This window comes from Peromyscus leucopus, chromosome 8b, assembly GCF_004664715.2.
Source record: "Peromyscus leucopus breed LL Stock chromosome 8b, UCI_PerLeu_2.1, whole genome shotgun sequence".
Classification (NCBI taxonomy): domain Eukaryota; kingdom Metazoa; phylum Chordata; class Mammalia; order Rodentia; family Cricetidae; genus Peromyscus; species Peromyscus leucopus.
The window spans coordinates 18,713,736-18,739,795 of NC_051086.1; the positions used below are offsets into that span (position 1 = coordinate 18,713,736).

The 26,060-nt window shown below is 42.1% G+C and overlaps 1 protein-coding gene across 8 annotated transcripts in view; it reads left to right on the forward strand.

Annotated features, from left to right (window-relative positions):
- The window catches only part of Ebf1 (EBF transcription factor 1), a 398,732-nt gene that overhangs the window by 26,103 nt on the left and 346,569 nt on the right, over positions 1–26,060 (forward strand). The gene's annotated exons all lie outside the window — the stretch shown is intronic.

Here is a 26,060-nt window from a genome sequence, read left to right on the forward strand (position 1 = left end):
TGGAACAGCCATATGGAATGTTCTTTGGAGGCCTGTTTCTTGGATGGCTCTGGTTTTGTGTCTGATTAATGTTCATAAAGTAATATATATATATATATATATGTGCATGTGTGTGTTCATTCCTCACTCTGTGTGGTTCAATCCCCATGGTGTATCAGGAAGCTTCAGAAATAAAATAATAATAGTTTTGTGATTTATGAAATGTGGTTGGGTACTTATAAATATTTAACTTTTATTTGAAAAATGTTTGAATCATTATCACTTTTAGCTACAGTAGTTCTGTTGGACGTAATCCATCTACATTTTAAGGTTTTATTTATGCATAAAAGCAGTTTAAAGAGATCTGTGAACCAAGATTTTTCTACTGTTATTTCCGGGCTTGATTGCGGCTCACACAGTATTGTAAGTTGATTAATTTATCCTGCTTGTCTTAATTATTGTGTTTTTAAACAGATCCATATTACTAATCTGACATGACCAAGTAAATCACTGTAGAACAATACATCTGTTTCAGTTTGTCAGTGCAGTTATGAGTTAGTGTGCACACATTATGCAGAGTGGCATCCCAAATATTCATTTCACATTTTAATTATTGAAATTCATTGTATGGAAACATGTATGATAAACCATTCGTTACATAGCATTACTCATTGAGAAGTAAATGGCCTGGAAGCTTTATAGAGACTGTCAATTGTCAGCTAGGAAAAGAGCTAGCATCTACTCACTGTGGGAAAAAAAGTCTTCATTCAAATGAAGCAGATCCCTTCATTGAGCAAATCAACAGCCAAATGAATATCCCATTTTGGGCTTTGATAATACTGTCTTAGACAACAGCAACACAAAGATGCAACAAAACAATCTGTCAAATTCCTCATGTTTTTAAATTTTGACTTATCATTTTTCAGGTAAAGATACCTAAGTATTTATTTTGTTCATCTTAGTTTCTATCAAAAGACTGTCGGCTATGACTTCCATGAGTCTTCAGGTTCTTAGCTCAATATTGATCACCAAGTAGCTTTGTAAAAGTTTCAGTTTAGTCGAGTATTCTAGTCAGAGGTCTCATGCTAATATAATCACGAAAAAATACATATTTGATATGCATAATAACATCTTAATCCCAAGTTAAAGGAGGTGAAGGTTCAATGTACGGTGATGTTGTCTGGTGTCCGTTGAATGAGAACGGCATGCTTATCAGAGAGAGCAGATCTATCATTCATAAAGTTGTATTTTCTGCCACGGAAGATAAAAATCTGCAAACGAACAAGGTCAAAGGCTGCCGGTGTCATTTGTGTATAGCTTTCGGAGTACTGCTTTCCTTTTTAAGCAAGTATTTCTCACTATTATATTAAAAAGAAAGCATCCCATCAAAGAGCCAGCCTAAATATTCCCCAAACTTTGAAACCATAAGCATTCTGTGGTGCCTCATAGTCCTTTTCGATCTATGTGGTGACGAGGACCTACCGTACCACCCGCAATGAAAACACTTTTTTTCCCTCCCTCTCTTTGCTTGTGAACGGGTTAAGCTTTAAAGTTCTTCATTTGGTTTTAAGCTGTGACTCCGATGCAGAAGGCTGATAGGACTGTGGTTTGAATAACATCTGATTTTGACCTGTTCCTGTGGGTTGCGATGGCAAGAGAAACTTGACTCAGCAGCGCTGTAATTAGCCCGCCCTGTGTTTTTGAAACAGGATTGTGTTACCTGGATTGCATTAGAGTGGCTTCTATTGTCGCCGCCTTGCATCTGTCCCAGTAGGGTACTTAAAACCGTTTCTTGGCTGGGGGAGTTCAAACAATTTAGGCAGAATAAGTCTGCACTTTCTGCTGTTGGTGGCTTTAGAGATATTGTTCACGACATCTATCCTGTTCATTCCCCACCCCACCCCCACCCCGCTTTCGGTTAGACAAAGTAGAAAACCTCGTACAGTTAGTTTGATTTCTTTAAGGTAAGGGCATTTTAAAGACGTCTGAGACACCCTGGATGTGTTCAGATCCCAATATACATTTATTTGCTGGTGTTTGCCACTCTTCTGACATGGAGTTGTCTTCTCAGGCGATGAGACCAGTTGATAGGCAAAGCTCCCAGTCGGCTATTTTTGTTTGCATGTGAGTTTTCAAAGTTATTTGCCCCTTCAGTTTGCCAAAGGTTTAAAAACTAAACAAACCTCCAGTCGTGTCTCCGCTGATATGTGAAAATTCTCTTTCTAATAGTGAGGGATGAAAACCACAAGAACTTAGGCAAGGAAGGACAAAACAGAAAATATTTTTCAACTGCACAAAATTGCTGCAAAGGGGAAAAATATGTTGGCAGCGGTGTTTGAATTTCAGTTTCCAATTTCATTCCCTGTTACAGATTGCATAATATCTATTACGTGCTTAGGGTTTGGTTTGCCTTCAGATTTATGAATATGAGTCCCTGAGCCTGCTGTGCTCAGTATAGCAACAGTCAGTTCCTACAATATGCATACTGTATGCAATATAGGGCCGAGGGGGTGGGCTGCGGTGGCCTTAGGAGTTACCATAGCTTTAACACACAGTCACCTCCTTCTGAAAGCTAATAATTTCTAGCTTGACCTTCAGAATTTGGAAGAACACTGCTATTTTTATCAGTCAAAAGACTTTTAGCAGTGATTATTCAAGAAAACTATTTATAGTGTAGATGGAAGAGGCTTTCTGGTCACACAGCACTGGCACAGGGCCAGCCATTTCTGTGTTAAAATTTGACTACATTGTTTGTTGCCAGTGATATGGAGACCAGTTTGGCAAATTGTGTGTGTGTGTGTGTGTGTGTGTGTGTGTGTGCGCACACACACACACACACACACACATATATATATGTATACACACACATATATGTATATATACACATAAAATGGAATTAACAAAATCAGCAGTTGTACAGACAAGTTTCTATTTCCTTCCAGTGACATGCAACAAAGTAAGAAAATGTGACCCAAATTACTTTTTTCAGTCATGACAATTTGTCAAAATGTTCATTGGAAAATTGCTATGTGGTGTAGGAAGGGTGCATCTGGAGTCAACTGCTAGGTTACATTTCTGCTCAATGCCAAATAGCTTGATTAAGAATCATAAAACCCCAGCCTGTGCCCAGTGATCCAGATATTTGGGCTGTGCAGACATGGGAAAAGTCAAATGTGTTATGTTTAATAGCTGATGAACAGGAACTAACAGCAGCAAATTTCATTATCTTTGAAATAAAGGGCTATGCGTGGTAATTATTGTTAAAGTAAAAAGCAAAAGATGACTTCCAGTTATTGAACTAAGGTGGCGATTGGTTTAACATCCACACACTAAGTCAGATTTGAATTTAAAAGGTTTGCAATAAAATTCCTGTTTAGAAATTGAGTACATTGTAGTTTTATTACTACACTGGATATCCTTGTGTCCTAACCTTTTTCCGTGGAGTTATCTTAGTTCAATAAATAAAACCTCATTAGACAATTCCCATTTCAACGAGTTTATTAAATTTTGCAGGAGTAATTAGCATAAGCTGTGCTAATTTTTCTGGAAGACTAATGACGGAGGTTCTTAATTAGGTTTACTTTGTAGGAATCAGAAAAGAGAATAGTGACAAAAGTCACCTAGGGTACTCTGAATTGGGAACCCACTTTTTCAGAATCCATGCGACTTCGGTTTCTCTCTGGAAACTTGGTTATGCATGCAGCAAAGACTTTTATTCTGTGTCTAGTTAGCTACAATTAGGATCCTTGCTTAGTTGAAAAATATCTTTTTCCTAGATTTGTCTTGAGGTGGTGAGATAAATGAATACAGATGGCCTTACAAAAATGCCTCTTTCTTGGCAAATTCTATCATATAGTTCTTTCACAGGATGCACTGATGTTTCTGGCTAGAATATATGTGGGGCAGGGATAGTTCTATACTGTTCTTTAATTTAGCATCAGTGTGATGGATGCAATAGATCAACTAAGAAAATGAAAGCTTAAGTTCTTGGGACTATAGATCCTTAGTGGTCAACACACAGAATTTGTTTTTAAGGGGTAGAAATAATACAAAATAAACTTGTGAAGTGTGTCAGTTAAAACCCAGTCCTCTCAGGATTATGTAAAATGTCGTTCAAGTAACCTGCAAATTTTGGGTCCCCCAAATCCAGCATTTAAAACTTAGATTTTTAAAAGCCCATCAACACATACTCATCTAATGATTTGGGTTTGCTGATTGCCACAATTTTCCATTTTAAGACTCTGCATCTATGCTTAGAGCTAGGAGATACAGAACACGATGTATGACATTAAAGAAATCACATGACTTTGGATTTATTTCAGGCAATACTTATCCAAAGCTCTCCTAAACAACAAACAAACAAACAAACAAACTAACTAACTAACTAACTAACTAACTAACTAACTAACTAAACAAAAAGAAAAAGAACCAAGATTTTTTTCTGAACAGTCTAACATTCTTCTACATCTAGGTTATTTAAGTAATATCAATGGGCTTTTCGATTATTATAATGCAGAATGAAATTGTCATTTAGGAAGTAGCTAGGATGCTCATTTAACCAGCCGCAGGTCATTTGAATAGAAAACGCTGGGCGTGCTGGGATTGTTCAGACAGAAACTTTGATTGAAGGTCCATGTTTTAACTTAAGAGGTCAGGTGTAGAGGCAAGACTTTGCAGAAAAGCAGCATTATCCTATTATTATACTAGCATTCTTGACTAAGTTGTTGCCCACGGTTTTCACATGATCATGTGACCATCAGAATGAAACAACAGTCACATGTCAACTCAGGACACTCCTAGGCAATTTTAAACATTGGGCATGTGTGAGAAAATGTATTACCCTGAATTTCTGAAGGCATATGGGTCTTCTGTCTTTTATCATTTAAACCTCCAAATTCACGTAAAATGATTTTCTGTTTTTCCTTCTCACAGGTTCTCAATCTGTGGGTCAGGACCCCCACACGGGTCACATATCATATATCATTTACATTACAATTCATAACAGTAGCAAAAATACAGTTATGACATAGCAGTGAAATAACTTTATGGTTGAGGGGGCCACCCCAACATGAGGAAATGTATTAAAGGGCTGCCTTGTTAGGAAGGTTGAGAACCTCTTCCTTAGATGAACATGAAGATATGCTTACTAAACGTTGCAAATGAGATCCTTAGCCAGGTTCATAACTTCAGTTGATTGCTCTTTCAGTTCTTACCCTTCCTCTTCATCCTGTCAGTCAGAAGGACCAACCAGTGAGCAGAGAAGTGTTCATCACAGCACACAAGCTGCTGTGTGGGTCACCAAGAACCAGAGGTGCAAATGTATTTCTCAGCACGCTGATAAACCTTCTGTACCACCTCATTTCCTAACTCTGACTGTTCAGTTAAAACCAAAGGAAGAGGAATCCACTCTGGAAAGCTGCCCCAGGCTGGATAATTGCTGTCCTTCTGGTTGCTTGGAGAAGCTTCTATCTTTTAAACAGGGGAGAGTCAGCATCAGCACAGAGCATGAATTTACAGTTGTTTCCTAGCCCTAGTGCATTTAAACATTTGTTTTCTCAGTGGGAATTCACATGTGATTATTAGCAATGAGACTTATGTGAGCAAGTATCATTCTCAATTTTACACATATCACATGGTACCATTCTGAGGATGAGCTGAGCTCTGAACACTTGGGTACGGTTTGCTACTGTGATAAAAAAAAAATTACTAATACAATTAGCTAATAGCAGTCTAGATTCCATTTGCTATCAGCTATTCTCAAATACACAACCAGGATACATTAAAATGCGTTTCAAATATGCTGACAGTAGATCATAATGCAAAGCACTTTTGCAGGGTGTACACTACAGCAGACACGGTATAATAAGCAGCAGTGGCTTTCCTGTAAAGGGAATTATGGCACAACTTCCAAGAAATGTGTTGAACGGAGCTTCAGGGCATCGGCAAGTGTGTGTGTGGAAGCTGGCCCGTGTGTGGGCTCACAGTGTGGCTTAGCATTTCGCGTCATCGTAAGTTTGTTTCTGTAACAGTTGGGGAAAATGCAGGAAGGCACTTCGGGCTCCAGTGTCAGTGCCTTTGCACAGCTAGTTGGCGATTATAATTCGTCAGGATGATCAACGTGCTTTTACTTTCAGATAACTTGTTGAGAGTTGAAAACAAGCCACCCCCCCCTTGCAAAATGTGACACTCCATTGACAGAAATTCTCATTCTCCATGACCACCAGCACCTGGCCAAACTCTCTAATTAAAAAAAAAAAAAAATTGGCCAGATATAAAACACCCCACTTTAGAAGTTCCAGCCTAAAGAGATGGTATTTTGATCATTTGAATTTGCATGAGATGTTATCTAAAATAGACTACCAATTCTTTCAGCCCATCCCCCCCTCCCGCCCCCCATCCATCTCTTTACAAACCATGTAACTATACACTGTTTGGGACAGTATAAAAGTGACTCCTATTGCAACCAATGAAATATGGTGAACAGTACAGGTCTGTCTTTGGTTGCGCGCTGTCTTTAGGAGTGTGGGTAGATGAAGATAAATCTCCCTTGCAAACTATTTCTCCAGTTACAAGCCTTTGTCCAGAAGCAAATGAGGGTTTTAATGTTACAGTACTTGTTATAATAGAATTTTAATTGCCTTAATCCTGGTAAAGTATGACACACACACACACACACACACACACACACACAGATACAGAGAGAGAGACAGATGGAGACAGAGACAGAGACAGAGAGAAAACATTCTTTTTTTTTTTTTTTTTTTTTTTTTTTTTTTTTTTTAATCAAGACAGGATTTCTCTGTGTAGCTTTGCGCCTTTCCTGGAACTCACTCTGTAGCCCAGGCTGGCCTCGAACTTGAAGAGATCCATCTGCCTCTGCCTGCCAAGTGCTGGGATTAAATTCTTAATGGAGAAGAAAGCTAAGCTCCCAAATGAAACAAGAGAAAACTCTACCACATTTTCCTTTGAGGGGCTGCTTATAAAAAAAGATGTAGTTTATGAAATTGATTAGGTGGAAACAATCCATTGGCATTTCATCTTTCTCAGATGGACTTTGCCTTCAGTGGAAATACAGTAACGTTTAGTGTGCTTTGGTGATTTTTTAGTTTTAAAGGTAAAATGCTTAGTTCCAGTTGTGAACACGCCCCCAAACTCACTTGTAACAACTCCACCGGACAATAACTTCCAAAATGGCCCTCGATGACTACAACACTGCACTAACTGTTTGGAGCACAATAGTTTCATAATATAATAATAAAAAAAAGTAACGGTGTTAGGCAAGACATCTTTAATAAGATATTGTTCGCGCCTTTGCCATGTGCTACGGGAGCTGCCTCTCCCTCGGTGGGGCTTTTGATTCCTCTCAATAAGATTATTTCAAATGCTCTAATCCTGAGCCATCGACATGAATACAGAAACCCGGTGACATCTAATGGATGCCTCTTAGCATTGCGTTAGCTCTTGCTCCCTTCCTTTTTCTCCTCTCTTTACCTGACAAAAAGCTTAGGGACACTTGGGCTCTGCCTCCCAGGAGCAGCATGGGGGTCCTCATGAAGTATAAAGGAGGAAAAAAGCCTGACGGAGGCCGCTAAGCTACAGAATGAAGGACTGTAGATTAAAAGTAAATGCCAGTAAATCCTCCTCTGTACACTCGCCCCTTCGTTCATTGTTTTCTTTAACGCTTTAAGTGCCAGGGCGAGGGGAGACGAGAAGAGAGCTGGATGAAGTGTGTGCCGGCCTTTGAATTGGGACATGGTCGGTCACTGTACGCATAGTACAGGGCGTGTGTAAGATTGTCCACATTTTCATTCAGACTTTGTAACAAAGGCGGTTTGGGAAAAAAGGAAAGCTCTTGTAATCACTATCGAGAATTTCTCAAGGACCCCCTGCCCCCCGCCCCCTCCTCCTTTCTCTTTACTCATTCTCTGTTCAGCTGACCAAACATTGATGCTATGTGTGGGGATGGGTATTGTGTGAGCGGGCAGTCCTCTGTAGGGTGTGGACGTGGGGGCTCACGATATTGTACAGTCAGGGTGGAAGTCCTTCTTGTAATCCACGATTTGAAAGTGATCAAAGAGTGAACTATCTCGTCCTCTGGCACCAGCTTCTATGTTTTCACACGGAATTGCCCCTGCCGGAGCTGTCAATACTTAGGTGAGCTGGAGGACCCACACTGGATTCGACACTGGAGACTCATGGAGGAGGAGCTATTCCTGGAGACACATACTTCCCTCCATCTTTCCTGAGCAATCACGATCGACCAAAGCTCTCTTTCACTCCGTTTGCGGATCGGATCTGACAACTACTCTCTTGGCAATTTATTATTGTCCAATACTTAACTATTGAGGAGTTCTCTTCTTTAAAAACCATGTTTCCCATTTATTGATGTTCTGATCTGTTAGTGATATCTCATAATTAAAAAAATAGTTTTGGGTGCGCTTCCCAAAAGGGAAGTTAGTGAGTTTGAAGAACTCTAGGATTGCCATTAGGTTTGATCTCTTTCTCTCTCTTTCACACACACACACACACACACACACACACACACACACACACACACGACAGAAAAGAAGACAGAAGTGATGAGTTTCTTTTCACTGTTGGAAAGTTCTTTGGAAAAGGAAGTTGGTGAAATGTTCACTCAGTGATCTTTAAGACCATCACCAACAGTGTCAGAAAACCTCTGTTTTCCTAAATGGTCTCTATGTTTTCTTAAATTCTAATTCTAATCTCTACGGCATGCTAATATACACCACAGAGTATCTTTAAACAACTCGATACCATCTTCCTGTGGCTACAGGCAAAGGCTGCCCTGTTTGAGACATCTGTATGTTCTTATAAAGGCCAGTCTTTGAGCATAATAAAACAAACAAAATCCCTGATCGCTGTAAATTTAACGGTTACATACATACATAGCTATGGCATAATGCTAGCAGATTTTGAACACTGTACAGTGTGATATTGCAGAGGATCCCTTTCCCACCAGTGGACTCAATCTGATGGAGCATGCAGCTTAAGGGACTAGCCCCTGAGCAAATGACAAGAAACTCCGCACCTCCAGCTCTCAGCTTGATTTTTCTTCTTGCCATCCTTTATTACCCAGTGGAGCTTCCAGTTCCTCACAGCGTGCCTTTTACTCCCCTTTTCTTGCTAGCCACATTTCACCTCCTCATGTGTTCCCCTAAACACAGCTCCTACCTGGTTTCTTACTACTTAGTTACACATTTACGTTGTGGGGTTGAAAAGGAAGTAACAATCCATAGAGCAATCTGCTGAAGGCGGAGTACAATGGCAAAGACAAAGACTTTGAAGCCCCTTGCTGTTAGGTCAGCTTCTTCATGACTGCTTAGTACCTTTGCCCCGAGCACCTCAGTGCTCCAATCTTCAAAATGGGAACATTCATCTCTATTGTGGATTATAGCTTCAAGCCTCACTACTTTAGGGATAGAGTTCAGTGGATATAGTGTGTGTGTCTAACGTGTGCAAATACTCTGAGTTCAATCCCCAATATCACACACACACACACACACACACACACACACACACACACACACCCAACACACACATACAATGAACACACACACGATTATGTTTTTTTTTTTTTATTACAAAAACATAACAAGGCACCTCACAAACACTAGGGATGGGATATTCCAAAGCCTTAAAATCAGATTTTGAAAACCAAGCCTAATATATTTTGTGTGGGTCGCTATCCCTAATTTGAGAAACACCATGGCCCTTTTTTCCAGGATGAGTTGCCTTGCTGAGTTGATCATGGTGGCTGTACCTTCTAGGACAAGACATCCTTCTTTTCTTCCTCCTTCCACAACTCTGTGCTTCTGCTTTTTGTCTCCTACCATGTTCATGATTGTCCAGAAAAGCTGAGAGGAGAGACGTAGATTGAAAAGTAAATACCTTGTGACCCAACATGGCCCCTGGAATCATGGAACTTTCTCAGTGTCTTAGATTTTTTTTTTTTTGAGGAAGAATAGGTTGAAATAATAAGTAAATATTATTTATTTTTCTCCTTTTCTTTTGAGACAGTGTCTTTTATATCCTAGGCTGGCCTCGAACTTGTGATTCTTCAGCCTTTCTCCTGAGTATTGGGATTTCAGGCGCATGCTGCTATACCTAACCATATTGACTTCTTTAAAATAGAAGAACACAATACAAGACTGAATCAAGATGCCCAAGAAAGATTCCCTGGGGCTGAAGTCAGCTCATACATGGTCAGACCCCATGGTTTTCTTACACTCCTCTGATAGAGTCTACATGTTGGTTAAGACTGTGGGCAGTGGAGTCAGATCAAATCCCAGCTCAGCTAGCACCGTAGGACCCTGGGCAGTTCGCTGCTCTTAGCACCCATCTCTTCATCCATCAGCTGTGTCAGCACAGTGCTGGGCACACAATAGATACTGAGAATGACATGGCTGTCATTTAAAAAACACAGACTGGAATGAAGAGATCGCGAAGACCCTTCGCTTTGGGATTCAGACTTCAGCGTTTTGTGGTATTGCCAAGCACGGTAGGGCAGACAGGCTCCAGAGAATGATGATAGCATGCCTGTGGGGTAGTGGACACAGCTGCGGGTTGCTGCCGATCCCCGGCCCTCAGCACAATACCTCACTCACGTGCAGCAGAAGCTTAGAGTGTGGTTTTGTGAAAGGAGGTGAGAAGCACAGTTGGTGAATGGGATGGTCTCATCTCTGCCTCGAGACAGGCTTGTTACAGCCACACAATAAAGCGGAGTGGGGCTGCTATTAAAGAATGACAAGAAACAGGAAATGCAAGATAAAATATTAAATTTGTTTCAGTTGAAAATGTTAATCTTCACACGATTACCATGCAAATCTCCTCGTTGCCTAACTGTTTAATTGATCGAGTAAATCACAGAGCTGACAAGTAAGTGAAAACCCCTGCTGTTGGTGCTCATACAAAGCACATTTTCAGGCATCTATTCTGTTAAGCGGTTTGTCTATTATACATGCTAACGTGAATTGGGGAAATAATACATGTATGTCCCATCTTGAGGAAAGCAGCATGTTTCAGAATTTTCAGGAAAAAGTTTTTTGTTTGTTTGTTTTTGTTTTTTTTGCTAGGGGCAACTTAACTATGGCCCAGCACTATCAAATGTGAAATCAACGTTACAGTGGCTGGCGCTTAAGCGTAGTAACATGGTACTTTGGTGAGGAAAGGGTTAATAAATTCTCCTTTCTTCTCTCTTTCTCTACTCTCACCCTCAAGATCCTCCTGCCCCCATCTCAATCCTATCATGTGCCTGGTTGACGCTGAAAGAAGGCTTGAAGTTGCCCATGGGGCATCCCTTTTCTCAGCCTCTTCCAAGGTCCCCTGGGCAGATGGGAGCTTGCCTTCTGTCCTTAGGACTCAAAATGTAGCCAGGCACCAGGCCCAGCAGCCTGGCTTCTCTGACCTGTGAGCTGGTGAGGAGGGGAGACAGACATCTCTCACATCTAATAGGATGCATCTCTGTGACTTTAGGAGACGCCCACTGAAGGAAGTTCTCCCTTGTTTCCAAGATAAGGTGTCATTCATGAGAGCGATGTGCTGAACTAATCAGGTTAATTGAGGGGCCCAGAATCCTCATTGAGTCTATCTTTCCTTCCTGTTAAAGGCAGATAGTGCAGACAGAGGATTTTATAGGCTCCTTGCTTTCCTCATAGCTTATAAGATCTGTAGGCAGACAGAGAATGGAGGCTCAGCAGAATGCTGTTTGAGCTCTGTGTACATGGATTCTTTTTGTAGGACAGCATAGCCTTAAAGAAATAACAACCCTCCTGAAGATTGAGAGATTGAGTGCCTTCAAATGTCTGATAGTACTTTTGTTTATTAACATTAATCTCACCATTTAAGATCAGCCAAGAAAGACAGTTGGAGAGTCCAGCCAGGAGCCTCCATGGGTATTTTATTTAATATTGAAACTTAAAACAAAACAAAACACTCCACGAAACACCTGAATGTGGTGGTGTGTCATTAGTCTATGTAGCTTCTTCAGTTTCTTTGGTATCTGAAGTGGACACTAGAGGCTGATAACTGTGTGGTTGGCTCCCTGGGCCTCTCCATGAAGTGGCTGAGCAGAGGAGAGAATTGAACTGGTTCAGCAAGTTCCTTTTGGAGTGGATGTCCCCTCTTTCTTCTCACAATGCTTAGTCCTAGGTTAGTTTTAAATAGTATCATTGACTACTCTGTCCCCCCTCCCCCACCTCTTTCCATTCTTTTACTATTATTTTTTTCTTGAAAGTTCCAGGAATGACTTTAATTATCTCCACAATCAAATTCTCATTGCTGCCTCTGTGCAAGTGTGTAGTCATAGATCGCTGGGATTATTTTCTTTAGCACTTGGGGATAGAGAAGCCGGTTGTTTCCAAATGAGAACCAGCTGGCTCTACAGAGCCCTCATTTAGCGGGGAGCCACTCTGTATACAAAAGCCTTCGCTCAGGTCAGTCATTATGGGCAAACCCCAAATCAGCAGTGTTTGGTTTATCTCTCTTTAGTAACTGTCCAGTGAGGTGTGATTAATAGTAATAATGATGATGATAATAATAATACAAATAATAAAATGATGAACCAGCACACCCAACATATTTAATTCTGTCTCAGCTAAGCACATGGGTTTGGAAATATCATTGTTCCTATGGCAATTATTGTCATAAACCTAGTGTTCTAGTGTGTTTTTGTGAATAGGTAAGGTGTATATGTGTAGCTTTAACTCTTTCCTAAGTCGAAAAAGTCAAATGAAGCTCATCTTTCAACACAATCTTTTATCTGACAAGCAGAGTGGACAGATGAAAGGCAGATAGTCATGTTTTTTTGGTCCCATTAATAGAACCAATTGGAGGGCAGCGATAACTGCTATTATCTAACGTATTTCTGCCAGCCCGTGAAATAAAGGCTGAGATGATATCCCACATATATTCTTCTGTCTTTCTAGTTTGCAGAAATTGCTTTGTTGTCATACCTTATTCATCTCTAATACACTAGATTTGATCTGAAATGAGGAGAGTACTCTCGCCAGTTCACCAGATACTTTGGAAGTGTGTGGAGGAGAGAAGGAAGCATCCATGATATAGAACCACAGGAAGCCACTTGCTTATGAAAATCATTTGTTTTGAGAACTCAGCTGCATTTTCATAAGATAAATGAGTTGGGGCGGGGGGTGCTGCACCATCTATTAAGTCAGAATGAAGATTTTAGAAGATGCATGTTCACAGAGTTCAAATCCAGCTCTACTAAATTTTAACCTCACAAATGTAAGAGATAACTTTGCATTACTAATAAGAATATGTGCCTTAAAAAATCATGGCATGCTTCTTTTATACTGACATCCACACAACAAAATCATATGTAGAAAGGGCAAAGACCTAGAGATTTATTCCCATAGGGAGTCTGATCAATACACTGAGGATCTGGTCTATGCACTTCTAATTATTTTTATTCCTGGGATTTCCATATTGAAACATGATTTGGGTAAAATCTTATCTAATGAGTTGTGTGTGTGTGTGTGTGTGTGTGTGTGTGTGTGTGTGTGTGTGTTTAACCAATGACTTTAGATCAAATTATAATTCTATTGTCTATTTCCTGTGTCTGTCTTTTGAAAAAAATTTCTGTGGGTTTTTTAATATATAAAAAAACCAAATAACTGTTATATTTCCAGTCAGTCAAATTTGAACTGAATTTTACTTCCTGTTTCAAAGGTCAAGGCAGGCTGACCTCAACAGCAGTGTGGAGGCTGCTGAATTATTCATGTCATTGACTTTGTGTCAGCTTCCACATTTGTGGAGAAGGATGTTTTATTCATTTATCTCATTTAGAGTTCTTCTCTGCACCTGTTTCTACCATTAAGTACCCTGTAATTTGCATTTGATGCTAATTTAGTTTCATATCAGCCTGGTCCCCCCTTGTTAATTTAATTTTCTAAGACCCTTTTCATTACAGTAGAACTGTTTCTCCTCTTTAAAGCAAACATCTATACAAGTAATTGTATAAACTGCCTTTTAAATAATATCTTTTAGACGATTCCATCGTTTAATTCCTTAATTTCTATAATTAGCCATGGTTTGATTAATGTTTCAAAGGGTTAAATTGAAATGCAGAATTACTCAAATACATACTTGAATAATTTCTTATAGACTTCAGGGTTAGCATTGTGGAATTCTGGATAATTCTCAGAACTGGGTGATTGGAAACAGTGGTTTTCTTTATGTAGAACGCTGTTTAGTTTATGAAGGGCAGGGACTTTCAAGTCACTGCACTTACTTTCAACATTAATTGTGAAATGTTAGCTTTTTTTCTTTCATCAGACTTCTGATGGATGGTGGCTCAAAGTGTTCCTGCAACATTAGTAATGACGCCCCCCAAACAACGAGGGCAGAATTAGGTCTGATTCCTTGAACTGTTTCGGAAGCTCAGGCTAATGAATTTCTGTGTTCCATTACAGATTTCGTCCTCATCTTAAATCCTCATTTCTGTCTGCTGCACCGAGTTAGTTTGCTTGGGAATCTGTCAGCTCCTCAGATGGGTTTTCAGCTAGCTTTCTGTCATTTATGTCTATATGGGCACCCCTGGACTACAATTACCACCTAGAAATCATGGAAACCAGGAATCTGTTGTTTGAAGGAGGCCTGACTGAAATGGCTGTGACCTTGATGAGAAAGGCCACATCCCCAGGATGTCTGTCAGGGAGTTGGCCATCATAAGAACAAGAGACTCACACAAACTAGGTATAGAGACCCTCAGACTGGGAAAGGCTTCTTCCTTATTCAGTTCCAGGCAGCTGATACAGGCACGCCGGTATTCCATGAGTTTCTTTTTGGGGTGTAGGAAGGATGCTGAATAGAACAGGAATCAAGCTTTAAAGTGTGTGGAAATCACCCAGAAGGAAGATTCTAGCCATGGCCAAATATTACTAAGAAATCAGCCTGAGGTCTCCACTTGGTCTGGTCTGGTCTGGTTTGTTTTTCATATTCTCTGGGGATACCAATTGTGCTGCTGCAGTGGGCTTCTAGAAGGATCTTTCTCAGGCCTGTGGAAAGTAGAATATGAAGAGGCCTTCCCTTTTTTTTTTCTCTGTAAATAATAGGAAGAAAATATAGGCTCTTTATTCATTTACAACGTGTTTGCTTATGGACAAACCTACATCCCTGATATAGGCTTTTTTTCTTTTTCTTTTTCTTTTAAAGTTGGAGGAAAACTGTTTGCATTTCTAGAGAAATCTCTCTAAGCAGTCAGGTTAAAACACAATGACCAATAAGAATACAGAAAAGTTTTTCCCATTCAATTCTGGCTGATGTAGAGACTCTTACGGTTAGACTCTCATGCGTTTAGCTAATAACCTTTGATCTTTATTTAGACACAATGAGTGAGGAATGAACAACCCTCTGTGAATTGCATCATTTTAGTTTCTACAATATCGGCCTTTTGTTGTTGCTGTTGTTGTTGCTTTGTTTTGCAAACCCATATCTTGGATGGAGAATGAACAGTCTAGCTCAGAAAAGCAAATCCATCACCCAGTTAAGTCTGAAATGCTTTCCAAAGGAAAGAGGATGAGATAGTTTCCATCCGGGTGGAGTGGACTCTCAGAGATTACAGCCCAGTCCTTTCGTCTTAAAGATGGGAAACCTGAGGTCAAGAGGAACACAGCAATCTTGCTCCAAGTAGCCCTAAAGCCAAGCCCAGTCCCTGGCTCAGTTTCCAGTGACTTTTCTGCTGTCCTGGACCATCTGGGTCTCGCTCTGCTATCTATTCCGCCTTCTGTGAGATCAGCCTCAGGGAAGGAGCAACTTATGTTTTTTCGTGTTTGGGTCCAAGGAAAGCCCTGTGTCCCATGTCTCTAACAAGGCATCAAACACTAGTTAAGTTGTTTGTAAGAAGTTATGACAGTCACTGGGGGTGGGGTGGCCTCGGGGCCGGGGAGGAGCTGCTGCAATGTCCCATCCTAAAATTGTACTTGACCCTTTAAAAGCTCACACAGCTCACTTGTGTGCAGGCATGCTGTCCATACTATGTCACAACACTGCGGAGAAACGGCGTTTTTGTTTTTACTGTTCGAGGTATTTCATCAATAGTCATTTCCCAGTAGGAATTTTGGGAAGAGTCTTTCAATTTCAGACATCTCCTCATCAGCAGTTGTCTCTGGCTGTTATCTTTCTCTGGAAGGTACTGACATATATAAATATTGAACTTGGCAATTTTCAAAGTATAGTCCCCATTTTAAAAATTATCTTCTGGTTAAGCCTCAACAAACTTAATAAATGGCCCTTTCCAAAAATAACACTAAAGGAAATGAGGTATTGTTGCAAAATATAGTTTTAGAAAAAAATGTCACACAGAAAAGAAAGAAATGGGGCACTGTACTTCCACCTACTCAAAAGCGCTTTGGTATGGGACTTTGTCCAAGCCTCCAGGCTTGTCACACTTTTGAATGATCAACAGGAGGACAGAAATCACGGGGAAGGTGCAGGGAGAAATTTCCAGTGCCTGGCATCATTTGAATCTGAACCACAGACAGATGATTCCAGAAGGCAAAGGCAGTGACCTTGCAATCGGGGATGCCCACCTCTCAGAGAAAGGAGGAAGCAGTGGTTATTTCAGCCTGTGAGTGATGAGCCCGTGAGGCCTGCCTAAAATGTCAGATTGACTTAGGAAACTCAACTTTTCATCGTGCTTCGAAGATGGGATTAAATTGTGCTCGAAAGCCCTATCTTTCTGTCTACCTCCATCCACTGTCTGGTCATTTTGGATCAATTTTAACAGGTGCGATTATACATTTATGGATCTTCTTTGTTTTGCCTTTTCCCAAATCATCACCAACTGTTCCACAAGCTAAATGCCTTTGTGCTTCCAAATATTTTAGTGTCTGGAAGCAGACAGAACAAATCTGTTAAACTTACCAACAGTGATTTCATGATAGGATGTTCTCTGGGTTGAGAGCTCTTGCTTACATTCAGAAGTGGCAAAGGCATTTACCAGGTGAGTCAATGGGCCTCAGACAGGAGAAACAAGCAGTGTGACAGTGTGCATGTTTAGTCAGTAAGTGTTCTTGTAGCACCTGGGTTGGGGACTCCCTAAGAGATGTCCAGGGGGCTGATGCATGAGGGAAATTATATTTGGGGTACACTTGTCTCTTCCAAGTCACCCCTGAATCCATCCATCTTGCTTGACCTTGCCAGGCCACTGCCCTGGTATAAATGTTAGCTTCAAAGTGACTTAATTACCTAACCGGATTCAGTGTAGGTAAATCTCCTACGATTCTCATTTTTAGTCATTGTTAACTCATACTTCCAATTCTGAGTCAAATTCAAGTATCACCTTCTCCTAAGGTGTCAAATCTGTGGTTCCATCACAGATTCAACAAGCTAAGCCACCCATTCTGAAGCTGAGTTTTCCACTTACATTGAAGCTGAGAAGTGACTGTGGGGAGATTTCTGAGGCAGGGCACAGGGGAGCTGGTGTTCAGGGCCGCCTCTGTATTACTTAGGAATGTGAGCCTCAGCAAGGCTTTCTCCTCCCCTGGGCTTCAGTTTTCTCATTTATAAAATAAGAGAACAAGACACTTCAGGCCTTTAAGTCTCTTCCTTTCTCTTATGATTTTCCTCCTGTGTGCTCCAACAAATATGGTCAGTCTTGAATCTGGTGTTGGGGGGTAGCTTGTTGTTGCACTTGTGTGAGCATTGTGTGAGGCGTAAAGAGCAACTTCACAGTCAAGACTGAACAACCAGCAGGGTGCTCAACTAGCTTCCTCCTCCATCACTATTGTGTCCAAGGTACCAGCTAGATAATATGGGTAAAGCAAGAAGCACAGTCCCCATCTGTTGCTAAGATCCACCTTAAGGCACAAGGTTACTGAGGGAGATCATTAGAGGAGCTTCCTGAGGAGGCTAATTGAGTTGGCGTATTTCATTTATTGGTAGCATGAGTTGGGGAAGGGATCTTGTAAAACGTGAGGCGTGTGGACCAACATGTGTATCTACCTGAAATAGTAACTCCGAGAGGCCATCAGGAGAGGGTACCAATAGATGCAACATCGCACAGTTGTCTTACTGAATTCCTCTGGCTTAGACTTATCTTCTGGGTGAAGTGAGCTAAAAAGGAATATATAAGGAATGTACGCCAAATTACACACAGTATTTGCTCATTAAGTGGCTATTTATTCAGCATACCTATTTCCCATGTGTACTTTTAGGGTGGAGAATTCCCTTTAAGGCCCCCAAAATATGAGCATCTTAATGAAGATGTGATGAAAGTATATGCTCTGATAATTTCCTATGATGGCATATAGCAATATTGTGTGACAGGCCTTGAGCTTAAAGAAATGAGAATTTCAGAAAAATTTTAAAAACTGTTTCATATATATATGTTTATATATTAACTTTGTCTCAGATGAGAACAAGGTCTTTCTCTCTTCTTCCCTCTTTCTCTGCCTCCTTCTCCCCTCCCTTTCTGTCTCCTTCCCCTTCCATCTCTTTCTCCCTTTTCCCCTCATCTTGGAATCTCCACAAATAAACATTATAATGTTTTGACAGATTCCCCAAAGAAACAACATTTTAAGCCCCATGGATAATGATTCTGGAGACTTCTCAGGGCAGAAGAAACCCTCCCAGGATTTCCTGTTTCTCATTTCCTTTCCTTTGCTTCTTATTTTATGTCTGGTAAATGTTGACTGCAAGCAGGATCAAGTATGAAGACAAAGCGACCACAGAGCTAGTATATAGAACATCAGCTCTATTGAAAGGCTGTATAAGCCCCCCAAGAAACAAGACCCATTGTTATAAGAAATCTATATGCCTCTGGAATTTTGTTGTAAATTTATATTAGCAATAATGACCTTGATTCAGTAACAATTAGCAACCAGCAAGTGGTCACCAGCCCCATGGTGTTTTGGCCAAAACCCCTTCCAGTGGACATGAAGTGGTCATTTATCTCAAGGAAGTGCCCCAAGGTGGGGTCTTCCCCTCTTGCCATCTGACTAATTTAACCTCTGATTTTTAAAAGGCCCCAGGAGCAAGGAGACAATGGATATTGTGCTTTTGGTATCATAAAGAGTTTATTTTTGCCAAGCAATGTATAATTGGGTATCACCAGGTGGAATTGGCAAAGTTGATAATTGCCTTATTTTCATTTGGGGATTCATTACTTATTTTTTGTACCTACAGTTTCTACTGGTTTGTACTGGTTTATCAGGTATGCACACGGGTCATTCTGTTTGTAATTCTGTATTTCTGTTGCGTACATGTAGAGGCACACAAATGCACAGATGTGTCTATGTGTGGGGAGGAAGGAATGGAGAGAGGGAGGCAGGGAGAAAGGGTGGGGAGTGAATGCAGTTCTATAAACTAAGGGGTTAGAGACTGTGCCAACTTAGTCTTTTCCTGGGTTATGGATGACCTGGGTCAGGTGGTGACTGGCATTCACAATTTCATGTCCTGTGTGCTCTTATGGTAATTTTTGTTGTGGGATGATGATGGTAATAGCCAGCATTTCTTAAGCTACATGTCTGCTACGCATTCTCTCATTTAGACCTTGCAACCCTACTTAGTAAGTGTTCTCTTTCTCTGTTTTATAAGGAAGGCAACCCCAGCTCCATGGGTTAAATAACATGTTCAGGTTCAGTGCTGCTGTTAGGTAGGGGAGCCAGAATGCCAGCCCTGCTGTGTCCAACCCCAAAGATCAGGATCTTGATCCTGACACTCTTCTGCCACACTATAAAAACTAACATTTCCATTTTCTGAGTGCGGCCTTGAATACATTCATTTAGGCACATTTCCACCCTTTGCTGGCGTAATTGCTAGTCCTTTTGTTGGTCATTGCTCCCCTGGGCTTCTCTCAAACATGGTCAGAGGTACCCCAGACTTTTTAAAGATTGAAGAAAGGCCACATGGCCCTGCATAATTTGACCGAGACAGCTGTGCAGTGGGTTGTCTCATTTAAATTACAACCACAAAAAGAGATGTACCAGCCTTCCTGGACACACAGCTAAGGGCAGGAACATGAAACCCGGTTCCTTAAACCTGCCCTGGGCTGCTGTCAAAGGTAAACAGCCTTTTCAGCAGGGTCTCAGGACCACTGAGGAGACAGGTATCCACCACCCGCCCCTAACAATTATCCCTCCCTCAGGCCTCTCGTAGAGACTTGTTCCCTTAAACTTCTAGGGAGAAGGATGTGTTAGGATAAGTCATTCCAACGTTGGCATAGTGGACAGACGTGGGGGCTGGAAGAAATCCACTGGAGAGTTAGGGAGAAAGATAAAGGTATTTCAAAGAACATCTCACTGTGGCTGGGATTTAGGGAGCCCATCGCTTGCTCAACCCTGAACACAATACCCAGGAGCCCCTAGCCCCCAGCCCTGCGATGGGACAAGCCTGCTTTTAGTACAGGCTTTGTTACCAAGTTTCATGTGTGCATTTCCACACTGGCTGTTTTCCTCTATCCTTCCGAATTGGGGCTGAGAGTCCCACAGTCAGCTTCCTTTCCATACGTAGTCTTTTCTTCCCCCTCCACTTCCAAATGGAGAGAAGCACTGAGCACATGTCTGTATTGACATGCTGTCGTTTTCTTAGATTATGTATTTTCTCTGTTTAGTGATCTCTAAATATAATTTACGTTATTATTTAGTTTCCTAGTCCATTGTCTCTAAACTTCATTCCTAGTAGCTGCTTCCCAAATCAGTTTTTTTTTTTCAGTTTGGTTTTAATAATTGTGTCCTTTTGAAACAAACGTATTTGTTTCCCAGAAAAGTCCACAGCACTGATATATCTTTTTATGAGTAAGTATAGCATTAGCCTATGTGGGGAGGTACCATGCACGTTTGTAGAAATACATGATTGTAGCATGACTTTTCTATTACAGCAATTAAAGCTAGAGAATGTATTTTAGGACTTTTTGTTGGGGGTGAGTTATAGCTGGTGGGTTACAAAACAAAAAAAACCCATGAAAGTGTTTAATGCAAAGAAGGGAATGGGTGGGAGGGTAATCGAAGGCAGAGGGATGGCTGTGACTAGAATGTGTTAGATACATGTATGAAAGTGTTAAAGAATAAATGAATTGTATAAACTAAGTATGTGTATTCAAAAATACATAAGCTGTATCTGTAAGAACATCCTATCAATTAATAAATTGGGTGAAAATTCAAAAGCACGATTAATGGCAATTGAGACGACGTTTCTCCTTAGAGGGAAAAAAAAAAGGGAAGATAAAATGTAGACAAACTGCGTGTGTTGGGCTGTGGATGTGGATGTGACTACTGCGCCTCCGCCGCTCAGATCTGCTGGGATGGAGGCCCCGGGAGCAGGAATACCCCGTTTCTCACCACCCCCACTCCATGCCTCTCAGTAGTGGCTTTGTGGGACCTCATGAATTACTTCTTACAGTTAGGGCTCTTTGGTGCGGAGTGCGCTGTGGGCAGCGGAGCCCAGAGCCGGGGCAGGCGGTGTTTGTGCTGTTGTTAGCGACACGTAGCGAGTTCCTCCTGAACGGAAAGGCCCCGGCTCCAGTTTGTCGCCAGTGAAAGCCGAGTCGCACAGCACATGTGGAGCTGAGCCGAGCAGCCTGGGGGTGGGGGACCAGCCTGCAAAGGGGGAGGGAGGCGCCGGTGGGGGGGGGGCGGCAGCGCCACCGGGGATTTGTTTGGAGGCGGGGATGGGTAAAGGGGTTAGGGTGCACGTAAAGAAAACAGCTGGAGGGGAGCTAGGAAACGCATGCTATGACTGACCCCCTAAATGTCACCCCCTACCAATTACATCTCACTACTGGTTGAAATATTTGAGAGAATTAAAAAAAAAAAAAAGTACCCTTTGTAGTGTAGCTTATAAATGGTTTTCTTTCCCAGGATATCCTGAGCCTGTCTCTGGGTGGGTTTTTTCCGTGGGTGAGTTGGTTAGGAGATATCTCCTATCCCTTTAAGAGGTAAAAACATGTACAAATGTAAATGCAGAGACTTTAACACTTCCCCCTTCCTAACATTCATATAATTGCTGTTAAGCCACATTGAAAACCCTGGGGCCTGGTGTTCACCAGGGTAAAGTTACATTTCACAAGCAGAAAATTGACTCACCACTTAGGAAAATTGGCTACCAATTATGTGTCAAAGGCTCTAAAGTCAGACCTCAGGTTTTTCTTTTTGCTAGAATGTGGTATTAAAAAGAGCACAGACAACCCAGTTCCCTGGCCCCTATGCCCTCTTGGGACCAGCCTCTTGCTTGCTGACTTTCCTTCCAAGGTTTCTGGGCCCCAGCAAGGAAGGAGGTCTCCTGACCCTTAACCCAGGGCCAGACCTGATGGCCGGAAGATCTCACTAGTTAGAAGTGAGTTCACACACACAAGCCTGTTAAAATTATGCCCTGGCTCCTGGTAAGGCGTCTCTCTCACCCTGCCATGGTTGTCCAAAAGCCCAAGAAGCTGTAATTGAGGCTCATTAGGCCAAGGGGAGATAGAGAGAGGAGAGGGCTTCTGAAGGCACACTGCAGAAGTCAGGGGACATCTGGTGTCTCTGGTGACGAGTCTCATTACATCCATACCATACTCAGGACTGCTTCTGGAGGCTCATTGGTCCCTTCTGTTAAGGGGTGAACCACTTGAGAAGGAGGGACCAGTTCCCTGTTTGGGGAGGAGGGACCCATCTAGAGCCCAGGTAGGAGTATGGGGAGGGGACATAGATAGTCCCATGGAGTGGTAGATGGTGGGCAGTGGGGAGACCCAGAGGAGGGGAGAGAGACAGATACAGGACCACAGAGGCAGGGTAGAGTCAGAGCCACAGAGAGAAACGGAGAGGAGAGGAATGGAAGGGAGCTTGCAGACCCTGAAGGGTCAGACTATTTTTACGTACTCCCCCCCCCTACAAAAAAAACCCTCCCTTTTCTCCTGTATCCGCTTTCTTGACAAACTCCGGGCCTTCTTCCCAGGCCTGTTTTCTGTTCCTGTCAGAGGGGCTTCACCCCTGGCTTTCTTTTTAATGCCTAGATATTAAGCCTTATTTATTGCTTCACGTTCTGCCTCTAGAGGGAGAGAAAGAGAAAGCACCAGGACTTGCCAAACTGGGGAAATCTGCGGGGCTCTGTGGGAGAAAGTCGGTTTTCAGGGACAACCAGGATGTCAAGTCATATTGGCGATTACCCCAGATAAGCGTCCCTTCGAACAACAGGATGCAATACACAGTGATTGGAGTGAGAAAAACCAGCCTTACTTTGCCTTCTGGGAAATCTACTGCTAACTATTTCTGTTCAATTCTGAAGTTTGGACAATTTCCAGAGGACTCAAGAACCAACTACCTTAAATCTTTTTTTTTTTTTTTTTTTTTTTTTTTTGACAGAGAAGACTGTTTTGTCTAAGGGACAGCACTTGGAGGCCTGAGTTTCTAATATCTGATTTCAACTTAGTTCTGGCTTTTTGGCTGGAATCAAGGAAAGAAAGCATTCATAATCCACACAATGTTTCATTCACTTTAGAGGCCTTATTGGGTTAAACACTTGGTGTATGTGAGCTTTTCCTTATTGTCTCAGTTCACAGGACATGAAATTATGGTTTTTTGATCACAGCACAACCATCTTGAGTGGATCCCCCTGCCACCAACCCCCCCTCCCCCCCGGGCCTCCGAGCTCTGCTTTCCTATGTATCTAAAAGATCTTTCTTTCAGTTTTGAGGATCTCACAGGCTCCCTCAAGTGCTGCTTAATTAGAGGTCCTCTATCCACTAAGTATTTTCTTAAATGTATAATTGATTGTGTAAGGAAGGAAGAGCGAGCTGCGGGAGTGGGAATCCTACATCATTTCATTATTCATGGCAATGTCTAAATAAAATAGACTTTGTCATGCTAATGGATGACAGAGTATATTTCATGTTAAGTCGGAAGATTGCTTTTTCTTTTCTGTTCTGAGACCAGTTTAGGAAGTTTTCAGTAGCACCGAATATATTGATAAACGTGTTCAAGTATAATGGACGATGACTGGGAACAGGAACCAAATCAAATTGAAAAGAAGTCAGGAGGAGGGTGTGGGAAAGTGAGTCATTTGGAAAACCGTATACATCAGCTCCTTTTTACTACCTGCGAAGAAGTGGGATTTTTACCTGGATTTCATTTAGAAGGTGTGTCGTAAGTGCTTACACCTTGCCTGCTGCAGCCCTCCCCAGATGTTCTTACAGAACAGAACTGCAATGCTCCTCACCCTGGAGGGCCTTCCAGATGTTTTTGGTGAGAGTTCTCTGGAAGAATGCTTTGTGGATCCTGAAATGGGTGGCTCCACTGGGGTGAGTCTACATTAGTTTGCAGTTTCTCCAAAGTAGCCCTTCTGTGTGGACTGCGAGGCAAGTGACACAAGCCTCCCAGAATTATGTACTTTTTTTGAGTATGTGCATACATGCATCTCTGCCTCCCTTGCTAAGATTATGGGCATGCACTGCCACACCTGAACACCTAAACTTTTTGTTTTGTTTTGTTTTTTGTTTTTTGAGACTGGGTTTCTCCATGTAGTTTTGCTGCCTGTCCTGGATCTCGCTCTGTAGACCAGGCTGGTCTCGAATTCACAGAGATCCTCCTGTCTCTGCCTCCCAAGTGTTAGGATTAAAGGCGTGTGCCACCGCTGCCCAGTCCCTTTTTTTAAAAAAACATAAGTGCTGAGGATTGAACTCAGATCCTCCTGCTTGCACAATAAGAATTTTACTGACTGAGCCATTTAGATGGTCCTGAGACTTACGTTCTTGAAAGGACAGGAAGCTAGATATTTATTTCCTGGTTCCTGCCCTCTGTTGCTTGAGGGTTATCTCTGGATATGCTGACCCAGACCTGGCAAGTCCTTCAGAGTTGACATGGCATAGAAGAAAGCCTTCTTGTGGTGGGATGTGACTGAAATGTGAGGAGGTATGTTCTGGCTGTGAGGAGGTTGCAGAGACATCTCTTTCAGAAGCTGACTGAGAAGGTCCAGAGGAAGCAGAAGCAACTGCAGTGGGATAACCCATTCTTCACTCTAAATTGTGTGTCTGTTGTGCTCGGTTCTTTGTCAAGTCCGTCAGGGAATGTACACGCTCCCATACAGCGAATATTTGAGATGGCGCCCGAATTGCCTAGAGACGGCTCTATCTTTTTCTAAGTGTGTTCATGTGGTTAGACAAGTTACTGTGACTTTGCTCTGGGAATGTAGGACCAACATATAGAAAACGTGGGACCTCTCTCCTGACAGAACCGGGAGATACAAACATGAATGAGACATGATCTGAGTCAGGTCTTCAGCCTGGAATGCAGACAGTTCTGGTATGTGTGTGGGGGGGGGGGGGTGCAGGGGGAGGGCTCTGTTAGCTGTGGGACATTTACCCCTCACCAAGAAGCAAGGATCAGCAATCAGGTTTTGATGAGGGGTTTGAGAGAAATATGCAGGTGAGGTTCTGTGAGTTTCCTGAGGGTTTTGGGAAGGACATCCTACAGAGGGAGGGAGTAGTGGTCCATGGATATGTGGCAGCTGGTGGAAAGACGGTGGGCCAGTGTGTAAGAGACCAGAAGGTTGTGGCAAGAGCATCAGGGTTTCCTTTTGTAGCGAGTAACTATTTTTCATCAAAGTGCATCCATAAAAGATCCATATGAATGAACTCAGTGACTAAACACAAGCTCTCGTTTCTACTTCCCAGACATGGGCATCTGCCTCATAGACCCATGTGACAGCTTTCCCTGCCTCTTGGGTTGTAGAAACCTGAGGAAGATCCCGGATACTGCCCCACATCCCTCAGCTGTAGCTCCAGTAGATGCTTTTCAACTAACTCTGTTCCCTGCACACCAGCCCCGCGTCTACTGCCTGGCTTCTGCTGTCTCTTCAGCCCAGACACTCCACATCCATCCTGCCTTCCTGGAGTCAGGGTGAGGCACTCGGGTTTGCATCTGACCACATTTTCTCTAGGTGAAAATCTGCCGCCACTTGTTAGTTCCTCCTTGCTGTGACTGTGACTGAATACTTAAGGACAGCCTGAGGGAGAAATGACTTATTTTAACTCAGGGTTTCAGGGATTTTAACTTATAGTCACTTATTTTTGGGGGCCTGTGATGAGTCGGTATAATATGACCTCATGGCAATCAAGAAGGAGATGGGGA